Below are 22,377 nucleotides of genomic sequence, written 5' to 3' on the forward strand. Positions count from 1 at the left end.
ACCGCAACGCTTAGAAGCTCTGACTGTCGAACCTGACTTGAAGTAGTTGCTTGTCTAGCCGCACTGATGAGCTGTGAAACGGCGAAACAGTACCGTATGTGGATTACTATATATATATATATATATATATATATATATATATATATATATATGTGTGTGTGTGTGTGTGTGTGTGTGGGTGTTCTTTTTGTTTTTTTCGCATTTATGCAGTTGGCAATTATTGATTTAAAGCAAATCTCATTTCACTAAAATTGTATGTTGTCCATTTTAGCAAATCTAAAATATATATACACTTATCCTTGATTTGGGCTTAAGATATTTCCCTCCATTAAAGGCGATCGGAGAAAGAAGCTTTTATCTCCAAATCCTGGTTTATCTCCCCGATCACCTCTCTCTTTTTCTTTTTTTTTGAACAACGTAATACTGTACATTGTCTTACTTTCTTCTTCTTCTTCTTCTTCTTCTTCTTCTTCTTCTTCTTCTCCTCCTTCTTCTTCTTCTTCTTCTTCTTCTTCTTCTTCTTCTTCTTCTTCTTCTCCTCCTCCTCCTTCTTCTTCCTCTTCTCCTCCTCCTCCTCCTTCTTCTTCTTCTTCTTCTTCTTCTTCTTTTCTTCTTCTTCTTCTTCTTCTTCTTCTTCTTCTTTTCTTCTTCTTCTTCTTCTTCTTCTTCTCCCCCTTCTTCTTCTTCTTCTTCTTCTTCTTCTCTTTCTTCTCCTCCTACTCCTTCTTTTTCTTCTTCTTCTTCTTCTTCTTCTTCTTCTTCTTCTTCTTCTTCGCATCCTCCTCCTTCTTCTCCTCCTCTTCCTCCTCCTCATCATACTTCTTCTTCTTCTTCTTCTTCTTCTTCGCATCCTCCTCCTTCTTCTCCGCCTCTTCCTCCTCCTCCTCATCATCCTTCTTCTTCTTCTTCTTCTTCTTCTTCTTCTTCTTCTCCTCCTTCTCCTCCTCCTTCTCCTCCTCCTCCTCCTCCTCCTTCTTCTTCTTCTTCTTCTTCTTCTTCTCCTCCTCCTTCTTCTCCTCCTCCTCATCCTTCTTCTTCTTCTTTTATCCTCCTCCTTCTTCTCCTCCTCTTCTTCTTCTTCTTCTTCTTCTTCTTCTTCCTCTTCTTCTCTCATTCGCTATCATACCTCTGCATCTTTCTCTCTTCTACACTCCTTGTTTCTTCATCTCTTCATCATCAATCTTCTTCTTCCACTCTTCTTCTTTCAGCATCCTACTTCATCTACCATTTTCCCCCAATCTTCCATTCTTCTCCCCCTCCTCACCAAGATCCCCATTTTCCTCCTCATCCTATTTCTTTCAGCAGTGCATGACATTAGTTTCGCCATCTTTTCAAACCAAGCCTTCGTCTTCGTAGAATATGGAATGGAGGAATGCAGCACATTGTTTGGACATTTGCCGACACGGCTACAGGACATAAATACTTGCATTAACATATGAAAAGAAACGGAATCCAGGGAAATAATTGAGTTTTTTTTTCACCTATAGAGTACCAACTCCCGGCAAGAAGATCGATTCATCATTATAACAAAAAGAATAAGTTTTTTTTTCATGGTTTTTGATCGATAAAACACAATAAAATGCATATTCTTAATATGCAGCTATTCAGTGATGTATTCCATTTTAAAAGAAAAAGACGTAAGGACAGTGTCTTTTATAGTAAACAGACTTGTGGTTTACAGGCATACATATGTAAATTAAATGGATGCGCTGAGAAAAGAATCTCTTCCTTCCATTACGTAAAATTCATAAACCCATAAAACTTTTTTTTCCACTACTTACGTTAATATGGATGTGATCCTTATTATTATCATAATTATTACAATTAACTGATTATATTTCTTTTCTAATACACATGATCTATCTGTTTATTCTATATATTTTGCTTGTTTATTCTGTAGTAAGTCCACGCGTTATGCTTTGAAAAGGGCCGCATACCATTTTTTTTAAGGCGAAACCATTTCAAAACAGGGCAATTGACAAAAGTTGGCTTTAAAAACACTGGATAAGAATGTGAGAGTGACCTCCCTTTGATGTAACCTTGTTTTAAGGTTGAACAATGAAAACAGAACACGGAAATAGAGTAGAAAAATGTATTAACAAGAACATACAAGCTCTAATTAAATTTGATGCGCTGCTGTAAAAACTCACTACTCAAAAGCTTGTAACCTTGCTCTATACACTTGCTGCGCCGACATCCAACTCCAAACTACCCGAGTCTATGAAAAACCGTCCTTTTTTATTAAAAACCGGAAGCAGTTCATTTGCATATCGGGTAACAAGATAGAAAATATATAAAGAGAAGTAGCGACCCCTTTTTTTCCTTTTCTTTTCGTTTACCTGCTAACAAACACTACATGCTAAAAAAAAAAACAGGTTTGTACCAATTTTCTTTTGAAGCATTTAACCACATTTTGCTCTCCGGAAGTAGACTTTGCTTTAATGCCTTGTCTTGCAGTATTTATGTATGTGGATCGGTTTATTCGTATGTAATTCAGCTATAACAAATGTATAGATACGTAATATAAATACATGCAGCTGTTATCGGTTTATAATATTTTCCAAATATTTTCCAAATGAATATTTGATATTTTTTAATAAGCGGGACCCACAAATAAGATATTGAAATTATTTTTCCCATGGCACGTGTGATAAAATAGCGAAGTTTTTTTTTGTAGTTTAAGCTTTAATAATATAGCATAGTGTAAACTATATTCTGTATGAAATATGCGTGAAAAATCATGTAGTTATGGTTTTGGAGAATTTAAATATGAAACCCATTAAGGTTTATATGATTTATATAATCAACTATAACTGATGTAGATAAAATGCATTGGATATTAATAGTTATTGACGTAATAAATTGTCAGGTCAATGATGATGGCTATTATATTATTAAAAGTAGTGGAGTGGTTCAAAAAAATTTGATGATCTGTTAGGGCGGTTTATGACACGTATTTATTGGTATTACACGTATATTTGAAGATGACGATGATGTAGCATTCACGAAAAATATAATGACAGCGTGTATCACAGATATGGTGTCCTTGGAAAGAAACTCAATTCATGGAAATTCCGTTTGATTTTGGACAAACAAAGGAAAAAATGAAATCTCGTTGCAGTGGTGGTATAATCAGTAGATTTTAATGTGTATGCGTTTCAAATTTCCACAATGCTTAACATGTGAACGATAAAAAAAATTGCCGGAAAACATTTTCATTGACAACTTAGATCTTTTTATAACACTTTTAAAAATAACTACCGTTGGCCCTTTAAGGGTTAGATGTCTACCCGTTGGCCCTTTAAGTGTAAGATGTCTACCCGTTGGCCTTTTAAGGGTAAGATGTCTACTCGTTGGCTCTTTAAGGATAAGATGTCTACCGTTAAACTTTAATTCAAGCCGTTATATAAAGGTATAATCACGAAAAATATACTGACAGCGTGTATCACAGATATGGTGTCCTTGGAAAGAAACTCAATTCATGGAAATTCCGTTTGATCTTGGACAAACAAAGGAAAAAATGAAATCTCGTTGCAGTGGTGGTATAATCACTAGTTTTAATGTGTATGCAAGACTGAATCTGAGTCGAACTTTTTCCATTGAAATAACAATGAATAAAAGAATTGTTCGCATTGCTTCTTTAGTGAAAAAAAAACAACAGTTTTCGACAGCAGAAGATATTATCCCAACTTGATTGTGAAATATTATATCAGAAATGTGTTATATAATTGGTCAGGTACTTCATGCAAGGTTAGATTAGTCTAATCGTTGTTTTTCTTTTACCTTGAGAAGTTGGCTCGATGTTTATAGGTTTTAAAAAGATTGCATTTTTAACGTTTTGACTGGTTGTTGTGTTTTACGGCGTACCAACTCTTTTAGAGATATTTTTTGCCGAATGGGGTCATTTGGATCAAGGAATTTAGGGTCATGTTCTTTATATGTTCAAATATTTATTCGTGATACGTTATTTGTTGTTTTGTTTTACGGCATATCAACATTTTTGGATTATTTAATAATGAATCCCATCATTTTTGATAAAGTTGCACGCTTCAATTTTCTTGTATCTTCTAACATTTATTCATGATGAGTGATTTAGCTATTTTGCTTTAGAACATATCCACATTTTTTCGGATATATTTTAGGTAAACATTTTGGTAAAATATTTTCTCGTTCGAGTTTTATATTTTCAAGTATTTATTCGTGCTGCTTGGTTTGTCATTTTCGTGTTATTTAGTGCTGTAGCCGGTTATTTTATTTAAAAGAAATTATGCTCCGAGTTCTTCATATCTTCAAATATTTATTCATGATATTTGGTTTGTTTTTTTTGTAAATAAATAGTTTTTTTTTTTTACTCTTGTCTTTGCAGAAAGTGTTCCTATTTACTTGCCTCCCCACGAGGGCAGAGTTACATGCGAAATCGATTTTTGGTGTAGTGGAAATCCAGCTCTTAAAAAAGGGGCTCTAGTTATTGAAAGTGAAAAAATAAAAACAAAATAAGATCAATGTTTGTTGACTTTTCGTCGTGTGCAAGCGACTCTATAAGTCACTCCGTCGGTCGTCGGTCGGTCTGTCGGTCTGTCCATAACACTTTTGTGCTTGGCCTTTTTGGTTACGATCAAAGGTCTGTTGTTAATAGATGCTGTTCTTTGCTTTTTAAGCTTTTCTTTTCTTGGCCACATAAAAGACCTTGGTCAATGTAGGGGCAACCCTTCATACCAAATGTCACTATCCAGCTCCCCTACTCCCCGGTGAGTTGGTCCCCATTTCCCCTTCACTCCTCACATTAAAAATCGGACTTGTGCCTAATTTACTCGGTGAGGGAGCAAATAAATGCCCTTTTCTTGGCCTTTTGGCCAAGATCAAAGTGTAGTATCTGTTCCGGCAGATGCTGCACTTAAGATAATTTGTACCAGTCAATGGAGGGGAAACCCTCTATACTGGGACAATTATTATTTTTGGTAACCAGAGTGCCCCCTTTTTGCCTACTTTTAGGGGAGCTGGTTTTTACCTCACATTAAAAACGGCCTTGTGCCTAATTTGCTCAGTGGGGGAGCAAATAAATACCATCTGTTCCGGCAGATACTGCAAGCAAAGACCATCTGTGGGGGAAACCCCACATATAAGACCTTGGTCAATGTAGGGGCAATTGTGACTATCCAGCTCCCCCACTCCCCGGTGAGTTGGTCCCCATTTCCCCTTCACTCCTCACATTAAAAATCGGCCTTGTGCCTAATTTGCTCGGTGGGGGAACAAATAAATACCCTTTTCTTGGCCAAGATCAAAGTGTAGTATCTGTGCTTACTACATGCTGTATTTATGTTTGTAACTTTGTTATATAACGTGGGGGATCACTTTTCTGTATTAAGTTAATGTAAACTGATAACCCTTTTTACAACCCATTCTCAAACCCATTCAAGTCATTCTCCAGATCATTCAAGTTGTTTGTGAAGGATTCCAGTTATTTTTTAAGCATTCAACTCATTCTTAAGGTCATTCAATTCATCCTTAATTTCATTAAAGTTATTCTAAGTCATTTACTTTTATTCATTTAAGTCATTTCAGCCAATTTTCGGTCATTTTAGTTTATCTTTAAGAATTTCATGTCAATCCTACATTGACGCATTCATTCATTACACGAGAGCACGCGACTAATGGCTATTGGCCTTTTTATGTCGAGAAGCCGGTATCTTCAGACAGCTTAATGTGGTAGTACCCCTTAACATGTTGAGGAGTTTTGTTATAGTTATACTTTACGTGTACTTGAATGTAAAATACCGAATTTGTGAAATGAAAAAGCCATTGTTTATCTAAAAACAAAAATGTATCTTTAACGGATTTGCTGTTTCAAATTTCCACAATGCTTAACATGTGAACGATAAAAAAAATTGCCGGAAAACATTTTCATTGCCACTTTAGATCTTTTTATAACACTTTTAAAAATAACTACCGTTGGCCCTTTAAGGGTTAGATGTCTACCCGTTGGCCCTTTAAGTGTAAGATGTCTACCCGTTGGCCTTTTAAGGGTAAGATGTCTACTTGTTAGCTCTTTAAGGATAAGATGTCTACCGTTAAACTTTAATTCAAGCCGTTATATAAAGGTATTTTTATAAAATCAACATTAGATTCTCTACAGTGCAATATAAATTACAACATTAGATTCTCTACAGTGCAATATAAATTACAATGTATTGTGGACTAAGGAACCGATGTTGGTCCTCAACTAGAGCAGGCAATCAATCGTCAATAAAATATATGAGGGTGAAACATTTGTTGATTCTTATTCAATCGTGGGCAACGTCGGGTCTCCATGCTAGTAAGTAAATTAAATAGATTTAAGTTTTTTGTGTTCTTGAATTGGCCAAAAGCTGAAATGAACATTCCTGCCAAAGAAACGAACGGAAGTTTCCGGTCATATTTTCAGACAGCTTTTATTTCACCATGTTTTCTTGTTAGAAGATTGCACGTTTGCCTTAGACGCTGCTTCACTCCCATACAGGGCCATTACAGAGCCTGCATCCAACACTCCAACTCTATCCGTCCGTCTAGCCTTCTATCTAGCTTTGTCTAAAGTGGTGGGATCCTTCTACCGCTCCAGTAGATATCTCACTCCTGGTGTAATTCTCTACCTATATAAAAGCCAGGTACAGCCAACGATGGCGTACTGTTGTCACATCTGAGCAGCAGCTGAGCTTCAATCTATGCTCCCCCCTCGCCAAACAAAACACTCGTTTGACTAAAACCACTATCAACAATTTCCCACACCCCTTGTCTATGCCTAAGCCTAAATGTAGATTCCATTTCTTAGAACTGCACGCCTGTGGAACTCTCTTCCGATTGCCTACTTTCCAACTGACTACACTCTGATTGTCTTGAAGTCCAACGTAAACAGATTCTTGATTAACCGCCCCCCCAAATAATCAAATTTACAAAATTCCTACTACTAATGTCCATTGCGCTATAATCACATTGACTAATGTATACCCATTAACCCTTATCCTCGAGTGGCCTCTGGACCTTGATAAGCGGTGATTCCTCTGTAAATCTCCTAACTCTGCTTGCATATATGCAACTAATCCTTAGTGCTGACGTTACTCGACCACACAAAGATCCAGCACGTGACCTTCAGTCAGGTTTCCTGGCCAAATTTATTGTTGTTGTCTTCTACTTATTTTCACCACATTCTTTCCTTGTTATTGTTTATAAGGCAACCAAAATATTTTACTAAACATTCCTTTGTTTCAATAACATTTTCTCTCCATATCTTTTTCTGCATAACAATTAACAAAAACAACAATAATGTTTATTATCTAACATTTATACTTTTTAATAATAATAGTCGATTTCCTGAATATTTCCTACCAGCAAGTGCACCCGATGTTACCCCGGCATTACTTAACAGTAATTGTAGACTTAAAATTTCACCAGCATTGCTTTACAGCGATAACAATGTCATGTGTACTGTTAGATGTGTTGATCTTAACAAGTATAACAATTCTATTCACTAGACCATGAAAGACGTTTTGTGTGCTGAGGTTTGCTAGAGCATAAAAATATTTAAGTAAAACTCGGGAATCCATTCCAAATTATTAAAATTTCGGATTTGTGTTACTATACATATAGATTCGAAAAAGTTGTCAAAAAACAAATATATGACAAATAAATGTTACCAAAGGCAAGATAAGTTACTCTTCTACCTAACTGGATATTTTTTGTGTTTTAATTTAATGTAACATGTTTATTCGGCTCGAAAAAGATACAGTATTTACCGATGTATTGGAAAATTCAAATGGTTGCATGTTCGGTGTTGAACACAGAAAGTTTGGGAAAACGAGTTTAATAAAAAATTATACAACTGTTAGAAACTCACTTTATATATGTTAGCATGGCATAGGCGGACATATATTCGGTGGGTTTCTAACAGTATTTTGTATAATTTGTTGTTTGAACTCGTTTTCCCGAACTTACCGTGTTCTACAGCGAGCATGCTGCCATTTAAAAAAAAAATATATCGATAAACATGTATGATTTTCGGGCCGATTACACGTTTTAAAGTGAGTAAAACCACTAAGAACCTTACCAGATAGGTAGAAGAGTAACTTACATTGCCTTCGATAACATTTATTAGTTATATATTTGACCACTTTTTCGAATCTGTGTATAGTAACACAAACCCAATTTTTCATAACTTAAAAATCGTACCTCTGCAGATTACGAACCGTTATAATATATTAATGTTATAATTTAAAGCCACATTCTTAATGTAGGGATGGGAAACATCCATAAAAGAATATTCCGTACTTTCGTCTGACACTTTAATAAGCAAAAGATAGCACGGTGCAAAAGATAGCACGGTGCAAAAGATAGCACGGTGCAAAAGATAGCACGGTGCAAAAGATAGCACGGTTCCAGTTCTCTTTGAACTAATTCAGCGGAAGTATGGGTAGTGCTTTCCCTCTTTGATTTTTCCCATTCTCCTTGACCCTACTCATTTAAGCACAATACATAAATAAATAAATAAAATTCTGAAATGTAAAAAAAAGCAAAAAAAAAATCGAAACTTACTTCTATCCGGTCAGTTGATTAAATAAAATTCTTTAAGATTCCAGTAAATCAACTGGCCTTGACTGCATTCCAATTATAGTTCTAAAAAAAAGCTTCAACCAAAACTAGCTCGTATACTAACAAAGCTGTTTAAACGTTGTCTTAAGGCGACTTGATTCCTAACACACTGGAAAACCTCATCAGTATGCCCCGCATTTAAAAATTTAGATTATTTCCCTCTCAGTACAAACCAATAAGTCTCCTGTGTCTCATGAGTAAGTTGGTGAAATCTTTGTCAAATAGAGAAGTAGTCAACCACCTCAGCAAAAATAATCTTCTCAGTGACATGCAATATGTTTTCCGTTCTGCCAGATCTACATCAAACGTGTTAACAGTTATATCTCAAAGGATTAGCGAATTGCCCGACAGAGGCTTCCTTTCTAGGGCAATTACTCTTAATATTTAAATGGCCTTTGATAGGGTATAGCATAAAGGTTTATTCCCAAGATCTCTAACTACGGTATAGCTGGAAATGTCATCTTAATTATGGCATAATTTTTCCCCGAACGGTTTATAAGTGGGTGATGGACAAAAACCAGAAGCACAGTACTAATGCTAAAATCTCTCAGGGGTCCATCCTAGGCCCAACTCTCCTCCTGGTCTACATCAATTATCTCCCAAATAACATCATAAGATCATTATATACATTTATGCCGACGACACTACCATCTATGGTAACACTTCAAAGGCCGTAAATGCCAAGATCAATCTGATTCTCTCTGCTCTGCTATTGAGCACGTATTGCAATGGGGAAAGAGGTGGCTGTTAATTTTAATGCATCACAAACCAAGCTTTTATATTTACATAACGCTCTTATCCCGTCTTGACATCAATCGAAATGAATGGCTCTCGTCTTAAGGAGGCGCAATGTTTGGACAGGCTTCTGGATCTGACATTTACTGCCGATCTGAAATGAAACACGCACATCAAACCGTTATCAAGGTCGCTGGAAATCGTTCTACCGCTCCAGTAGATATCTTACTGCCGACGCAGTTCTGTATCTGTATAAAAGCCAGGTACGTCCAAGTATTAAATACTGTTAATACACCTGGACAGGAGCTGCTAGAGGCAGCTTATCTTGCATTGACAAGTTTTAAGATAGACTTCATAACCTTGTAGGAAATGCCCTTTTCTCTTCCTTGCAACTTCTTTCCCACGAAAGGGACGTTGCGAGAGTGTCTTTACTCGTTATTTTCATGGCAAGTTCTCGTCTGAGCTGCAATCGATGCCCCCTTGCCAAAATTTCATGAAAAACACGCGTCTATCTGAAAAACCTATCAATAATTTCCACACTATTTAACTGCCTAAACTTATATTCCATGAACAAATCTTCTTTCTTAGAACTGCAAGCCAGCGGAGCTCTCTTCCATATCTCTGCTTTCCAGCTAACTAAATAATTGTCATCTTCAAGTCTAACGTAAACAAGTTCTTGATTAGTCGTCCCCTTTAGTAATCCAATTTACGAAATTTCCACTACTATCTATTACTACGATTTTGTCCCATTGACTACCGTACGCTCATTAACCCTTATCATCGAGTGGCCTCTGCACCTTGATAAGTGGAAGTTATTTTGTAAAAAAAAAAAAATTACCAAATTCAACATAAAATTTCCTGCACTTGTCCTCTTATTAAGGAGGTAAAATTAATTCTATAGATTCATTTGCAATTATGTTTCTTTTTGTGGAAAATAAAATAATATATTGATATTTATTATGTAATCTTGCTCTATTATTAAACATGCAAATTTTCCAATTTTCAGGTTCCACTAGTGGTAGTTATTTTGTAAAGAAAAAAAAAGAAAAGATTACCAAATTCAACATAAAGTTTCCTGAGTTCGACATGTGACACTTGAAGAAGGCCGAGATTACATCGGTCGAAAGATAACACGTTAGAGGCAGTTGAGAAGAGGTCGAAAAAGATAGTAGAGACTATACTTTCTTCCATTCTACGTTCGCTAATGCATAAACTTTCGGTTTCTCTCATTCCAATACTATTTTATGTGATACTCTGAAATTTTTTAGATAAGGATTAATAGTTTTATTATCTCGATAATTCGAACTATCATTCTCACCTTAATTGATATTAGCATATTGTTCCGACTTAGTTTAGATGACCGTTTTCCAACTCAGAAATTTTTTTTGTCGAATTTAAAAAGCTATAAGAAATTTAAAATTGTCGATAATAAACAAGAATGACATTTTATAAACGTACTTAATAATGTAGTCAATAATACCAAAGTGTAGCTACTAGGTTTGAGGAGAGTCTTCTGATATCCCAAGACGAGCGATAGTTTGATGGATATTTATTCTATGAGGTTAACAAGAAAGTTCTTGCGATTTTTAACTTTTCAATTCTGATGTCTCGGCTCCAACAAAAATTTATTGATTGAAATAAACATAATCAGAATAAACACACCTTTCCCAGCGCAATTGCGTTCCGGTGACAATGAAGTCGCTGAAGGCGTTATTGATATTGCTTAGGTTTTTGAACCATTTCGCATGCAGAAATTTTTCGAAATGCTTGAAAAAGTGATAATCAGTAGGTGAGAGATCTAGATAGTATGGCGGATGAGGCAGAATTTCGTAGCCAATTCGGTCCACTTCTGCAGGATTGATTTAGCAACGTCCTGTCGGGCATTGTCATGGAGGAGAATTGCTCCTTTCCTGTTGACTAATGTTGGGTGTTGTTGTCGAAGTTTCTGATGCATTTCATCCATTTGTTTACAATACTTTACTACTATAATGTTTTCGCATGCATTAAAAAGTAATGGATGAGACCGATTGCAGACGACCAAGTAGTCAGCATGACCTTATTTTGGTGCAACTCTACATTTGAGAAGTATCGTGGAGCTTCGTTGGCGTCTAACCACTGAGCTGAACGTCGCCGGTTTTCATAAATAACCCACCTTTCATTGAAAGTAACAACCTGATCAAGAAACGGGTCTGTCTGTTGCTTAAAAGAAGGGAAAATGACAGTTCATAATGGCGTATTTTAGTTTACTTTTAAATTCATGAGGCAGCGATTTTCGATCTCTCTAAAGTGGTTGAAAATCGTCCCATACGTTACGTCTAATTCAGAAGCTAGTTCTCGAACAGTTGTGCTTGGATGGGCTTCAACAAATGCTCTGAATTAATATTTGTCAACATCCGATGGCCGACCACTATGATCATCATCTTCAAGACTCTCGTCACCGCCACGAAATTTCTTAAACCATTTAATAGTGGTTTATGAGCCAAACACTTCACGAGCTGTTTCAGCAGCTTTTTGGTCTAGTTTGAATTTCAATTTAAAAAAAAAAGGTCGCAGATTTGCTTATTTTCTTGTATTTAACGTTTTGAAAAAAAAAGTTGTGTTCAAACGATTGTTTTGTTTTAAATTCAATTTTTACTTCAAACAATGTGGAGAGTTGAGCAGAAAGATTTCTGTTCACATTACGCTTGAACTTCTGCATGTCAGTACAGTAAGAAAAATAATAATCCAGAAGGGACTGTCAGAGTGTAGCAGTGCTGGAAAAGAAACTATTAGAGTAGAATACTTTCTTACATCTAAGGATCTCTACTGTGTAGGGTGGATATATTTTGATTGTCGGGTTGTCGGAAGTATTTACGCCGAGGGGGTGTATTTATAATCTGTCAGAACATCCATTATTAAAATACTTGTAGGACAAGCAGAGAAACGCAACATTTCGTCGATGGGACAGAAATTGGAGCTTGAATGACAGTTCAGGACCTATCAAGTTGGCGATTCTCTTTTGAACCCTGTCCCGGAGTGAGAGTCTAGTAGCAGATAAACCAGTCCAAATGCGACAAGAATAGTCCATATTTGGGCGAATGCTGGCTTTGTAGAGGTACACGATACTTTCAGGCGTAAGTAACTTTCTAGCAAGGTATATAGAGTCCACCTTACTCGCAGCGGGCCTGGCAATACTCTCAATGTATCTGATCCAGTTTCCCGTGAACGTTAAGCCGAGGATTTTGAAACAAGTACTTTCAGGTAATGTATCTTTAGCCATAGTTATTGATAGTTGAGAAGGTTTCTTTTAATTATTGAAGAAAACAAGTTTAGTCTTGGCAACATTGAATGTGACCATTCATTTTTGTCCCATTCCACTACAGATTGGAGGTCTTCCTCTAGTGTTTCTGCCATTTCTTCAGATATGTGTTCATTTGTTTTCCCCTCATTCTTGTTTTAAAACAGTGGTGTCATCAGCAAATGTACCAATCTCAGAGACAATCGTATCAAGGAGGTGTTTTATGATATCAGGAATGATAAAGGTCCAAGGATAGATCCCTGAGGTACACCCGCATTTATATCATATTGTTTAGACGTAGGACCGTCGATGATAACCTGGATTCTTCTCTTATTTAAGTAGGAGTAAATTATGTTGAAATCCAAATTTTATATTTCGGAAGAACTTTGTTGTAAACCTAATATTACTTCAAGGTTAAAAACTAGACAACAATAAGTATGAGATAGATAAATTTCCATCCAGAAAACAAGACTTATTTCCTCTTTGTCGTAAACATCGCTTATCTATATATATAAAAGCGAAAATGTGTGTTAATGTGTGTGTGTATGTGTGTGTGCGTGTGTGTGCCTTTTTGTGTATGTCCGCCAAAGGCTTTTTTCGCTGGGATTCTCGGTCGGCTCACTCCTTCTTAAAACTTTTTATATGCTGTCTAAATCATAATATCTACGACTTAAGAACGGGGGTTGCGGCTATCTTTAATTTGCCAGACATTTATGCGCTATTTTCGAGATATGTTTTGATCGCCGCGAATGATGGTGCGGGGGAAACAGAAACTGGCTTGCAGCGCAAAACTAGGTCAAACATCACGCGACTTAAATTTCTCGCACCTGTCAATTTCTATTTATAAACGTTAACTTAAGACACCTATTACTACCTCTCCCCTCGTGGCTCAGATGGTTAGGTTTCAGAGTTGTTTTTTTTTCCATTTCGTTTCCACCTTCGCGTCAAGGCTTCGGGGTTGAAGCCTACCTTCCTCCTAAGACTTGTTTTACACCTCCAAACACCCGGCCAACGTTTTTTTTAACAGGGTTGTTTTGATTTACCCCCAACACACACATCTCCAAACACCCTAGCAACACCAGGTACACCCGTTAGTCTATATATATATATATAAAAGGCAAAATGTGTGTGTGTGCTTGTATGTCTCGTAAAAACTTTCGACAGAAGCTGCAGATCCTCACAAAATCGGTATCGTTTTAAAACTCGCCCCTTCGGACGACAAAAACATTATTTCTTTTACTGTAAACTGGGCAGTTTTCTACGATGACGGGTCGATTTTTGTGTCGTCGTTTTTGCAGATTATCGTATCGGTTTGATTGACCTCGCTTAATTTCAACAATTACCGGTTCAAGCGTGACTGCCTACACCCACTTTTTTTCTTTATCCACTCAAACTGCTTACTGTTGTTGCGCCCCATCACTGCTACTTCCAATTTATTTTACCCCTCCCCCGGGTTTCTTACTTGACCCAAGAAACACCGGGGAACAACACTACTATACCACTTTTTTAAAAACACCTTTTAATTCCACCCTCCCCGGGGGTCTTTATTACACCTCCACACACCCTGGCCCTTTTTTTTTAAACACCTCTCCCTTCTGTTGTTTTGATCTCCCCGCTACTATCACTTTTTTACAGCCCCTGGGTTCTTTACTGGACCATCTACACACACCCAGGCACCCCAGCTACTGTTGTTTTTACTTCTCATCCCGCTCGGGGTCCTTACTACACCACCTAAACACCCGGGAAACGCCGCGCACCGCCGCTAGTTGAGAACTAAAAAGCAAAATAAGCTAAGCGAGAATTACGAAGTTGTCTAATGTAAAGGTTCACATTTTACTCTCTTTAATCTATAGATCCAAAAGTCTGATACAAAAATTAGCGTGTTTGAAAAGCTGCACGCAAATACGTTCGCAAGTTCGATTAGTTGAGAAGTTGTGAAAGTACGAATCACATCGAGAATTGTAAAGTAATAACTCTTCATTTTATTCTTTTGACTCCAATTTGATGTTTTCTGTCTATAAAATTCTACGTCAATAAGTTTACAGAATAGAAGACGAAATACTACAACAGTTTATTTGTTTTTATTCCTAGCTTTCGTAATACCGATTTATGTAGGCGTATCTGTCATCTTAAGAGCCGCATCTTTTTTGATTTTCCGGAATGTTTTCATATCTCTTCCGTTTCTGTTTCCCGTCGACAAGAATCAAGACATAGTTTTACAAAAATGTTCTTCCAGATTGTAACCTGTCACTCAGTATTCGGTTCTTCACACGGAAATTATTACAATAATAATAATAATAATAATAATAATAATAATAATAATAATAATAATAATAATAATAATAATAATAATAAAAAGAAATAATAATAATAATAATAAAAAGAAATAATAATAATAATAATAATAGTAGTAGTAGTAGTAATAATAATAATAACAACAACAACAACTATTATTATTATTATTATTGTTGATATTATTATTGTTGTTGTTATTATTATTATTATTATTATTATTATTATTGTTGTTGTTGATATTATTATTGTTGTTGTTGATATTATTATTGTTGTTGTTATTATTATTATTATTATTATTATTATTATTATTATTATTATTATTATTATTATTATTATTATTATTATTCCATAGTAGTCTCAACCTTTAGATTTTTCTTGAACATCAGGTCAATTCCTTTGACTTTAGATTTTCAAGCTGTGTTAAAAATATCGCTGTTCCTTACAGGCAAGCCTTATGAAAAGTTGGAAAAGAAATTGTCTTGTGAATCTGATTAAGCCATTTATGGTGGCTTTTTTAGTGTTTCAACTACTCTAAAATCATCTTAACTTTCTGACAGTTCGAGTTGTTAGCATTGTATTATTATTATTGTTTTATAGCAGTTTCAACTTTCTGATGTTTTTATTTATTTATTTTTATTTTGTTTTCTTCTTTTTCTTTTTCTTCTTCTTCTTCTTCTTATTATTATTACTATTATTATTATTACTATTATTATTATTATTATTATTATTATTATTATTATTATTATTATTATTATTATTGCTTTGAGTGTTGGCAAAGTTTATTAGGTGTAGTTTTCGAAGCAAAAAATATGGGTCGGAAAATGCAATTGGAAAAGACAACGTCGTAGATATAGAACGCTCTTGCCGATAAAAATGCTTGAGCAACCCCTTCTATTATTCTTTCATCACTGAAGATAACATTGTTTTACTTTTATATTATGACAATTATTATTTACTTGGAGTAGTTACACAAGCCAACATCAAAGATTTCTTGAGAACGACTTGCGATCTTCCCTGGGGTCTGTGTGACAACAAGTCTCCCTAGATTTCCAGTACTCTCTACCTTTTTCAATGACCTGTGCAGATGAATTTGCGTCATCGTAACAGCCGCTTACCATTGATTTTTCGTTGGAGGCGACCATTGCGTTTCACTCGAATTTGTGTGGCAATAAGCGTCCCCTAGGTTCCAGTTCTCTTTGAACTAATCCAGCTAAAGTATGGGTAGTGCTTTCCCTCTTTGTCTCTCCCATTCTCTTTGACACTCCTCACTTATTTGGTATGGCGCCAGTTTACGATTACATAAAAAAAACGATATAGGCCGGAAGGCTGGGTGCATACCTGTTAACTTACAATTATACAGTTTCCGTTTCTCACGATTCCATACGCGTTTCTTTGTTTTACATCTGTAAAAGGTTTTATATGTCCGGCTTCAACTTTATGTCCATTAGTCCTCACATTCAAGTGTTTTTAAAATTTTTTACTTTCATCCGTTTTCATTATAGTTATCCGTTGTACGAGGTGTCTTTAATAAGTTTCTAAGCATTTTTCAGATAGACACTTTTACTGATAGTACACACTTGAAACTCTCGTCCCTTTTGAAGTAATCTCCTCCGGTCTCAGTGCACTTGTTGTACCGTTCCAACAACTTCTGGAAGGCACCATAGAAGTTCACTTGTCAAGAACCCTCGTCACGGCCCTTGTCATCTCCTAAATTGTCTCATATTGACAGCCTCTAAGGTTTACCTTGAACTTAGGTAATAACAGGGAGCAAGGTCTGGACTATAAAAAGGGTGAGGAACTGTCTTGGTACACATTTTGGTCAAATAGTCTGCGACAAGGATGGAATTGTAGACTGGTGCATTGGGAAAAACTTCGCGCTAACCTTCCACATCTTCAGTTCCTCGCAAATAATTTTAATACTGACATCAAACTATGCACTTATTGTCTCAATAGACACACGACAATCTTTATCCATGAAATTATTTTTTAGCCTATGAACTTTGGTGTTCTGATATTCATTACTCCTCACAAACCTCTCATCATCATCTCACAGACCCACTGTCTTCTTTGGATCTCTTGTGACACTCAAAAACTCCTACCTAATTCATGCAAGATGGTATAAAAGCAGTCTGAAACATTCCATACGTTTCTGTGGCATTTTTTTTCAAGTTTAAAACAGATTTTTATTGCATATCGTACTTCTAAAATGTCCCCACGTCCATATTGCATTTTTGAAATTCACCAGCTGTAAGAATCAGGTTTTATTCGAGTGTATTCCAAATTCCTGCTGAAGCTGTTGCTTTGAACCTGAAATCATGAACCTTCGTCAGTTATCTCATAAGATGTATAGCAATAAGATACTGAATTTTCAAGGGTCTACGGCAATTTTAAATGCCTTTACAAAAAAAAACAAAAAACTTTGGAAAGTTATTAAATGTACCTCGTACTTTCTCTGATTATTATTTTTATTATAATTCTAATTTATTATCCTTAGAAAGATTTATAAGAATAGTAAACATTAAGTCTCGAAATCTCATCTAACCTTTACTAAAATTCATTACATGTTATTAATTCTAGAAATGTTTCAAATTGAATGTGTAAGCTTAAAGATTCCGAAGAAAATATTAAAATTATGGAAACTCGTGCAATGTTTAATAACTATGGGTTAAATTTAATGCAAATTTAATTTAATGCAGATTATTATGCTCCTTAATAACATTTTAAATAGTTCTAGGAAACTAGAATCGTGAGTATATTTATTAATTATCCAAATCCATAGCAATTCCACCAAATGAGAAATGTATTTAATCAACAAACAGATTATAATAAAGCTGATATATTTCGGGATATATAAAAAAATATTTTTTGGACAGAAAACCCCAAAACACGCAGGAAATGTAGCTTCATAAACATTTATATGGACATAGTATCCATTGTTTTTTTTTTAATACAGAACTGGACCCAAATACTTAGAAAGTAATATTGTGCTACATAGTTCAATGCAAATAGTAAACTAACATTATAAGAGACATCCGTAATCTACTCGTTCAGTCCAGCAGTTCTTGCCAGACAATGTTCTCTTTTTTCCTGTTTCTTTCGAATGTTCCTTTTTTACAAAACGAGGAAAAACAACTGTACGTCGAAAGTATTACAAGTTCCTTTCTCACACTATTAAAACAATGATCATATATCATTATAATGGTAGTCGAAAACGAAGCTACATCAAAAGTGGACATGACACACATGCAAATGACCAAGCTTATGCGCAAAGTGACGTCACAGCGAAGAAATAGAAGGGAAAGAAAAAGAAAAAGGGCATGCGTAGACAGCAAGCGACGGGGGAAAAAAAACGTGGCCGGCATGCATCCGGAAAGGTGTGCCGGTATAAGAAAGATGTGCGGTCAGGTGCCAACGTGAGAGATTTTTAAAGCATGGGTTCGACACGCACATGTCAACGCGAAAGAAATAATAATAAAAAAAAACAAACAAAAAAGAAAAAAATAGATGCAGCGATGTTTGAAAGTACTGGTAATAAATGCCCATTTCTAAAGACCAAAAAAAAAATGCCGAGTAGAATTTGTACTTTTGTTTTTATTGCAATTTTGCGACTGTCTCAGACACAACGTGTTGGGTCCGAGTGTTAAAAATGTAACGACACCGTTGAAGAAGATTAATGACTACATTACATTTCCCTGGACTGCTTGTTATTGGATTTTCCTGTCTGATCCTTATTTCCTCGACCGTATCATCAGGCAAGAGTGTTTATTTAACGTGAACAAACATATTACTACGCAGCTCTTCACTTAGGATGTACTCTTTAAATCAAACCACTAACAGCACTGTCACTTTTCGACTTAGCAGTAGTATGCTTTGCTTGGAGTGAATAAAAATCGTTTAAATAGTTCTGAGATGAGAAAGTACTAAAAACGTACGATTATTAAATTTATAAAAAGCGGCGTGAACTTGGTTTAACATACGCAGGTAGTTCCAAAGGTGAAGTCTATTTTTTTTTTATTCCAAAAAGTTGAAGAGCTACAAAGACGGAAGTATTACAATTAAAACGAGCGTCCTTTTGTGCAGCAGAATTTATTTTTTTTACATAGTAACCAATATTCTCGACAAATGACGGCTGTGCATGGGCGTCCGGGGTGCATTTTCTCTTACGAGTGTCGTTCAAAAAGTAAAGCCTCTTATTTTTTAACTAAAAAAGTTGAAGAGCTCTGAATACTGGAGTGGTACCATTAAGACGAGCGACCTTGTGGGATGCTGAATATAGTTTTTTTTTTACATAGTCGTCATCATTTTCAATGCACTTTTATCAGTGATGGACGATGGCTGTATATGGGCGTATGGAACTCGCCTCATCATACAAGAGTCGTTCCAAAAGTAAAGCCTCATATTTTGTAACTACAAAATACTGAAGGACTGCGAAGACGGGAGTGGTACCATCAAACCGAGCGATCTTTTGTGTTTCAGAAATTATTTTCTACATAGTCACCACCATTTTCTATGCATTTTTTCCAGAAATCCAATGACACATCTCTGCTTGTGACTCACGTCCGTGACAGGGTTTTCTTTCGTAGAGTTTCATATCGTCAATATCTGCAAGAGAAAGATGAACATTTCAGGTCATAAATGCATAAGTAATAATAACAATGCAACTTTCAACCTCCTCTCATACATTCCCGCCGGAGAAAAAAAAAATGGAAGGCGTTTTTTTTTTTGAACGCCATTCGTATGATCAAATTTCGAAAAACTCGTGACAATTTTTCCACTCGCATTGATAACCGTTTGGCTGGTTTTCTTCTTTCTTTCTTTCTTCTTCTTCTTCTTCTTCTTCTTCTTCTTCTTCTTCTTCTTCTTCTTCTTCGCCTGCTTCTTCTTCGTCTGCTTCTTCTTCGTCTGCTCCTTCGTCTCCTTCGTCTTCTTCGTCTGCTTCTTCATCTCCTTCGTCTTCTTCTTTTTCGTCTACTTCTTCGTCTTCTTCTTCTTTAGTATTGAACGGGGGTGGGTGCAAAGAACTAAAAAAATAAAGTAAAAAAGCATAAATAATAAAAAAAAGAAAACGTTCAGTAGACACATCCTATAATACGTATTTGTTATATATTTTGGTGAACAACAGACAGAATTGATTCGGCTGCAGTTATGTATAGCACCGTCTCTTCTTTGCAACTATTTGTTTTCTCGTAGAGAAAGCGATAAAACTATGAGAAGTTTGCGAATAAATTCGATTTGATAACAACAAATGGCGCAGAATACAATGGCAGATTCGAATAAAAAGTTTAAGAAACATTCAACCATTCTCGTCTTCCGGCCATTTTCTCGAATGTTTAAAAAAAGAAAACCCTAAATCATACGGATACCGGAAGATGCATTCATGGGTGAAATGGTGCGGATTATTTTAGTACAGTTGCTTTTTTTTGTTGCGAGACTTAAAAGAGGATAACATATACAATGCGAAAGCTATTAGAGAACACCCATTACTACTACTACTACTACTACTACTACTACTACTACTACTACTACTACTACGAATATGATATCCTATCATGTCCTCTTCGAGTAAAGGGCTAAACCTGTACTATCCGTTTCATGCCTGGTTTTCTGGTAACCTACGTCACAAACATGTGATTATGAATGATGAAAAAGATTTAAATGAATAAATTACAAAACGATAAATTTAGTTTTGTATAAAACATTTGATAAGCATTTTATAGTACTACTAACTGAACGCTCGGTGTTGCCCGATTTTACAATACACATAAACAATATTTTAATTTATGCAGATTGCGTATGTATTATTATAGAGTAAGTCCTTTATTGAATATTATATATTAGAAGGAATAATTTGCCCGGTGGATTTATTCGTAAAAAAAAAAAAAAAATAATAATAATGAGAATGTCGTTCATCAAATGTCGTCTGTATTTGTTTACAATATCACGTCAGCTGATATTTGGGCTTGAGGATCTTAAAAATGGTTTTTCTTCTTTTATATATAAAAAAGAAGAATTTTTATAGAGAAATGTTTTACGTTACACCAGCCAAGGATACACCGGTGTAACGTAAAATATTCCCCTGTAAAATTTATTTTTCATCTATAAGAAAAATAAAGATTATTCTTAAGATCGCATTTTTTCGATTTTCGATACCTACCGGATGAATTTCTGTAAAACAAAACATTTCTAAGAACACTGCCAGAAATATAAATTACTTTTGTGTTAAATTTGCGGAAGATAGGCTCAGCCGTTTCGGAACCTATGAGGAAGGAACTTACACAAACGAAATGATTTTTTATATAATAGTAGAGATAGAGATAGAGATTCAGGCAAATTATTTCATCATATATGTTATTTTGTATCGTTTCACACACGTTTACACATGTAGACCCAACACGTTGTAGCAGAGTTCGCCACAAGGAACATAGGACAAGTAATAACCCAACTCCTTTTTTTTGTGACAACAACATTTATTTTCGGGTAAAACGTGATTTCGAACATGCTCATTTTCCATGGCGCTTGACCTCTCGGACGTCATCTTTCTCTTTTTTATTGCCCTTCCTTTTCCTTATCGGTGACGTCATATACTATTTTCGTATGCATTTGCATATACGTGTCCACGCGCTGATACATTTTCTCAACTTTTCGAGTCCCCAACCTTCTTCAAGTGTCTTCTTTTTTTTTTTTTTAATTAGATGGTCTTTATATTTATTTATTTATTTATTTATTTAGGACTATCATTCTCATCTTTATAATTGTTGTTTCACGACGTTTCGGCCAACTGGCTTTCATCAGGTTGTTAACCGCGACGGGATGGGAATGCTGAATCTTTAACTGTATCTTCAGTGATTACTGTCTTCCATAGTTGTCGTCTCAACACGTTTTGGCCAACTAATCATCTGGCTGGCTTTGGGTAGATTTGAAACCGCTATCTTCAGACAATACTCACCTGAAACTTTAAAGATGAGGATAATAGTTCGCAAATAAAATAAATAAATATATAAATTACTCATCTAAAAATAATTCCAATAATTAAATAATATAGACGATCTTTATGTGGAACTAACGAGACACTGAGGGTTGCGTCTTTGGCAGGGTTTGTCAAACTCGAGAATTTGTATGGAATTTCAAACAAAACGCTGATATTTGCATCTTTGTTAAATGAGGAAAAAATTGATACTATCTATATATGTTATATCCAAGTTAATTATAACTATTAAGTCTCAAATATTATTTCAAACCCCGGCATGGCAGACGGACGAAAATTTAAATATAAACACAATCGTCTGACTGACAGACAGAACGTCTGATAATGTTTCGTGGTCACATACAAATAGTACTTCAGATCTGAAACAAATGATAAAAAACACGACGGTAGAAAATGGCATTTAAAAATAACTTCTGAGACGATGGTAACAAGATAATCGGACAAGAATTCCGAACTTGGAGTGTCA

General features: G+C 35.5%; 1 pseudogene; it reads left to right on the forward strand.

Moving 5' to 3' along the window:
- Nucleotides 1-4,833: 4,833 nt before the first annotated feature.
- Nucleotides 4,834-4,980, forward strand: LOC145247646 (U2 spliceosomal RNA; annotated as a pseudogene).
- Nucleotides 4,981-22,377: the final 17,397 nt, after the last annotated feature.

This window comes from Euprymna scolopes, chromosome 25 (assembly GCF_053919585.1).
Source record: "Euprymna scolopes isolate OS-2025 chromosome 25, ASM5391958v1, whole genome shotgun sequence".
NCBI classification, from domain to species: domain Eukaryota; kingdom Metazoa; phylum Mollusca; class Cephalopoda; order Sepiida; family Sepiolidae; genus Euprymna; species Euprymna scolopes.